This window comes from Salvelinus sp. IW2-2015, unplaced genomic scaffold, assembly GCF_002910315.2.
Source record: "Salvelinus sp. IW2-2015 unplaced genomic scaffold, ASM291031v2 Un_scaffold1400, whole genome shotgun sequence".
NCBI classification, from domain to species: Eukaryota; Metazoa; Chordata; class Actinopteri; order Salmoniformes; family Salmonidae; genus Salvelinus; species Salvelinus sp. IW2-2015.
This window is the reverse complement of record NW_019942883.1, coordinates 208,523-214,522: the sequence shown is the minus strand read 5'-3', so window position 1 is coordinate 214,522 and position 6,000 is coordinate 208,523.

Genomic DNA, 6,000 nt, shown 5'->3' with positions numbered 1-6,000 from the left:
TCTCATCTGCTTTCTCAAGTTGTTCTCTCCCCTTCCGCTTGTCAGATTGGAAGACCTTTAATCCCTTCAAACAATTACCCTGACTAAACATGACTTGCGGTTTACTGCATGGATTACATTTAGTCTTCAACAATTACCCTGACTAAACATGACTTGCCAGTTTAAATCTCTCTCTTTTTTTGTTATCAGTGACTTGGTTTGGTCGTTTCCAGCTGGTTCCATGGCTATCAGTGACTTGGTTTGGTCGTTTCCAGCTGGTTCCATGGCTATCAGTGACTTGGTTTGGTCGTTTCCAGCTGTTCCATGGCTATCAGTGACTTGGTTTGGTCGTTTCCAGCTGGCTCCTACCTGCATCACTAACCTACTTCTCTGTCAATAACACTGACATTGTCTGTTTTGTTGGTGTACATTCTGAACGTACTCCTACCCAGCAACAGAAGATCTAAAAGACAACCGGTCACAAAGACACGCAGACATCTTCTACCCCCATCAGCCATAAGACTCCTGAACATCTAATCAAATGGCTACACAGACTATTTGCATTGGCCCCCCCCATCCCCTATTTTTCGCTGCTGCTACTCTCTGTTATTATGTATTTATAAGTCACTTTATTAACTCTACCCACATGTCCATATTACCTCAATTACCTCGACTAACCTGTGCCCCCTGCACATTGACTCTGACCCATACCCCCTGTATATAGCCTCGCTATTGTTATTTTACTGCTGCTCTTTAATTATTTGCTACTTTAGTTTTTTTATTTAAAATATTAATTTTTTTCTTCTTAAAACTGCATTGTTGGTTAGAGCCTGTAAGTAAGCATTTCACGGTAAGGTCTACTACACCTGTTGTGTTCGGCGCATGTGACAAATAACATTTGATTTTATGTATTTCCTGTGGAAATGAGTGTATAATTGGGGACCAGAGAGGTGGTTATGCTCAATTAGCGTCTGGAGCGTGTGTCAGAGGAAATTGATGTAGCGGTGTCCATGTGACTGGGTCAGATCTGCTGGCTGGCAGCTGAGACGTCACATTAGTGACAGGAAGGGCAGTCCCTGTCCTCGTTCGCATCCCATTCCATCACACCACAGAGCAGCTAATCAAACTCTCATTCCCATGGGCCCGGAGTGTGGGGAGATGTGAGAGGGATGAGGGACGAGTTACGCGGTGACCTTCTAATGAGCGTCATAACATCCCCTTGTCATGAGAAATAGAATAGGGTGTAGTACTCTATCCCTTCACATCCCGATGAGTCTCTCTTTCATCTTTACTTCCTTTTTCTCAGTCCTCTGTTTCTCATCAATCAGTCTATTTCCATCACTTCCGCTCTGATGAGTCTTGTGTAATGATGAGAATGAGTCAGACTCAAGACATCATGACATCAGTAAACATTATAACAGACATGGCAGTCCCTTAAAAACACAAGAGTGGTCAAATGTTCAGTCCCTTAAAAGCACAAGAGTGGTCATCTCTTGCGAATGACATGCTGACTGCAGGAACGTCCACCAGAACCGTTGCCAGAGAATTGAATGATCATTTCTCTACATAAGCTGCCACCAACATCGTTTTACAGAATTTGTCAGTACATCCAACCAGCCTCACAACTGCAGACCACGTGTAACCATGCCAGCCCAGGACCTCCACATCCGGCTTCTTCACCTGCTGGGATCATCTGAGACCAGCCACCCGGACAGCTGATGAAACTGAAAAGTATTTATGTCTGTTATAAAGCCCTTTTGTGGGGGAAACTCATTCTGATTGGCTGGAACTGGCTCACCCATGGTTGCGCCCCTGCCCAATCATGTGAAATCCATGGATTAGGGCCTAATTATTTTATTTCAATTGACTGATTTCCATATATGAACTGTAACTGAGTAAAACCTTTTAAATAGTTGTATGTTGCATTTATTTTGGTTCAGTGTATATAATGACATTTTTTGTTCAAGCTGGGCTGAAGCACGTTCCGCTATGCTTTCATTCTATAACAAACATTTATTTTCAATTCAAATATTCATTTTTCGGGAATTAGGAAAAGGGCTTTATGAGTGAAATACAATTATTACTTAAATAATTAGTCCAGCTCCTTAGTAGAGTGACATTCAAACGTAATATTTGACACTTGTTTTCTGTGTAACAATGTTTTGACTCTACCCAAATGTGACACGTTTCAAGAAAACTAGGCGTATTTTAGCACGTCACAACTTCGCAGGAGAGACATTTGAATGTAGACTAATAAAAATCAGTGTTTTGGCAGAAATGCCTTTTGAAATATGTGAACTTTCATGTGCCTTAATAACAAATGTGTATGCCATCTGTAAATACGACTAGAATTGTTAAATTACGTCCTTAAGTTGGTTTAGCCACGGAAAAAGACAAGGAACCTTCCCGCTGAGCAATGATTGGCTGCGATAATGGATGGGCTGGACATGCCGAGAGGTGAGTTTAGATTCACCAGTCAGTATGTGTAGGAAATTCATTATAACACGGCTTTATTGATAGATATTGTCACGACTTCCGCCGAAGTTGGCTCCCCTGCCTGTTCGGGCGGTGCTCGGCGGTCGTCGTCACCATCCTACTAGCCGCCACCGATCCCTTTTTCGTTTGTCTGTTTGTTTTGTCTAATTAGTTTCACCTGTGTTTGTGTTTGTGGTCTAATGAGCTTTCCTATTTTTAGTAGGTGGACCCGCCCCTGTTTTGTGCGGGATTGTCTTATTGTTACGTGTGTGTGTTTTAGGTAGAGGTGTATTATTTTGGTATTTACTTGGCACCCTGTGTTTTTGGGTTGTCAAGTTGTTCTCTGCGCCCTGTATGTTTGGGTTTATCATTTTTTGTGTGCAATAGTAAAAGAGCACTTTTCCCAAGTGGAACTCTCTGCGTCTGATTCCTTCACCCACCTAGTCCCGCGTAACAGAGAGAGCCAGTCAGTATGTGTAGGAAATCCATTATAACATGGCTTTATTGATAGATATCACATAGTAGATCTGCAAAAGTGTTGCTCTCCACTTTCTGGATTACCAAGTTTTGAAATCAGATATTATAGGTTTCAATTTTAGAAAGTCGTTTTCATTTCAAGTTAAAGCGTATTGTTAGCTGGATGGCTCGCTAGCTAAAGTTACGTGTATGATCTGTGTAGTAATATTATTCATATCTCAGAGCCAATTACATTCCAAGTTATAGCCTAATGTTAGCTAGCTAGTTAACATTGAACCTGGTTAGTAACGTTATGAGTTGGGGTTATGATTCATTGTTTAGCTAGCTAGCTAGCTAGCTATCTAGCTACATGTCTTAACAAAAGACTTCACTATGCTAGTAACCATTTCACTACAACTTCTGTATCCTGTCTATGTGACAAATAAACTTAGATTTTATTTGATATAGTGTGTGTTTACCAGAGACGGTAATGTGAAGAACAACATGACCTGCACCAAAGCCAGATTAGGATATAGTGTAACGTTAGGCCAGCGAGACAGCGTCCAAGTTTCAAAATTCTCCAGTAGAATACCTTGCTATTTATTTCGTCACACTCAACAACCGTAAGCTATTTTCAATGTGGTGGGTTTACGTCACAATCCAACTCAATGGGTTGTTTTCATTTCAAATAATACATTTGTGTTGCCTGCATTTTAGAACCTCAGCTGGGTCAAGCGCTCAACACAAGGTTAGAATCACAACCCTAGTGAACACAGAAAAAACAGGAACAATCACCCACAAAACACACTACAAAACAGGCTACCTAACCCCGCCGGGTTGAATTAACCCACTGTTGTGTTTGACCAATGGACTGACCCAGCGCTGGCGTGTCAAAATGAACCAAATTAGGTTATTTTTAACCCATCATTAGTAATAATAATATAGAAATAAATGTATTTTTTCACACCTACTCTTAACGTAACCCGCCAAGACAAATTGCTGTAGGAGGTTGGTACCCAGCCAGGCGCTAATGCATCTCTCATTCGAGAGAATGACAAATGGATGAATGGGCGATAATTGTGCACCTTACTTCACAACTGAATTTAAATTAGGCCTAACTGAATGATAAGGAGGGAGAAGAGGTTGATTTAATTCAGAAATACAATAGTGTAATGATGAGTTTGTTATTCCTATTAATCAGCGTTGCCGCTCATGTTAATCATTTGACCGTGTGGCTTGTAGGTTGATACCATACTTTACGTTTTACTTTATATAAAAATAAGCTGTTTTGGGACTCTTTTATTTACGATACCTCTATTACTAATCACATGTATTGCAAGGGAAATGAAAATGTGCTACATGAATGAATGAATGAAAATGTATATATTTCATTTTCGAGTCAAAACGCCTGTTGTCAAACCATCCCTTATGGGATGAAGAAATGTGCTTCCTGTTGTCACATGGGATGACGATGGAGAGACGAAACAAGTACGGGGAGGAAAACATTTAATATAGAACAGACAAGGAACGAGACAGGAACAGCGTCAGCAAACGAGTAACACAAACAAAAAACTATTAATGCAGCAGCAGGGAACAGAGCAGGGACCTGACAAATATAGTGGAGGAAATAAACAGGTGATGACTGAGTCCAGGTGACTCCAATATTGCTGATACGCGTGAGAAGGGAAGGCAGGTGTGGGGGGAGCAGGAACAGACTTGACACCTGTAGCACAGAAATTTGCTTCCTGTAGTACTAATTCCAAAACGGTTTTGGACACTGTAAAGTCGATGGCGAATAAGAGCACCTTCTCCCAGCTGCCCACTGCATAGGAAACACTGTTACCACTGATCTATGATAATTGATCATTTCAATAAGCACTTTTCCACGGCTGGCCATGCTTTCCACCTGGCTACCCCTACCCCGGCTAACATCTCAGCACCCCCTGCAGCAGCTTGCCCCTCCTCCCCCCCAGCCTACAGCCAAAGCCAGACAGCTGATGTTCTGAAAGAACTGCAAAATCTGGATCCCTACAAATCAACTGGGCAAGACAATCTGGACCCTCTCTTTCTAAAATTATCCACCGAAATTATTGCAACCCCTATTACTAGCCTATTCAACCTCTCCTCCGTATCGTCTGAGATCCCCAAAGATTGGAAACCGGTCGCTGTCATCCCCCTCTTCAAAGGGGGAGACACCCTAGACCCAAACTGTTATAGACCTATATCCATTCGGCCCTGCCTTTCTAAAATCTTCGAAAGCCAAGTTAATAAACAGATCACCGACTATTTCGAATCCCACCATACCTTCGCAACTATGCAATCTGATTTCCGAGCTGGTCATGGGTGCACCTCAGCCATGCTCAAGGTCCGAAACGATATCATAACCGCCATCAATAAAAGACTGTACTGTGCAGCCGTCTTCATCGACCTGGCCAAGGCTTTCGACTCTGTCAATCAACGCATTCTTATCGGCAGACTCAATAGCCTTGGCTTCTCAAATGACTGCCTCGGCTGGTTCACCAACTACTTCTCAGATAGAGTTCAGTGTGTCAAATCGGAGGGCCTGTTGACCGGACCTTTGGCAGTCTCTATGGGGGGTGCCACATGGTTCAAATCTCGGGCCGACTCTTTTCTCTGTATATATCAATGATGTCACTCTTGCTGCTGGTGATTCTCTGATCCACCTCTAAGCAGATGACACCATTCTGTATACATCTGGCACTTCTTTGGACACTGTGCTAACAAATCTCCTAACGAGCTTCAACACCATACAACACTCCTTCCGTGGCCTCCAACTGCTTTTAAATGCTAGTAAAACTAAGTGCATGCTCTTCAACCGATTGCTGCTCGCACCCTCCCGCCCGACTATCATCACTACTCTATGTAACGGCTTTAGTCTTCCTCCTCGTCTGAGGAGGAGAAGTGTGAAGGATCGGAGGACCAATGCGCAGCGCGGTACGTATCCATATTTATTAGAATACTTTTCAATAATGAACAAAAACAATAAACTGACGAAAACCAACTAAGCTACAGTCCCGAACTAGTGAACACAGAAAAAACAGGAACAATCACCCACAAAACACACTACAA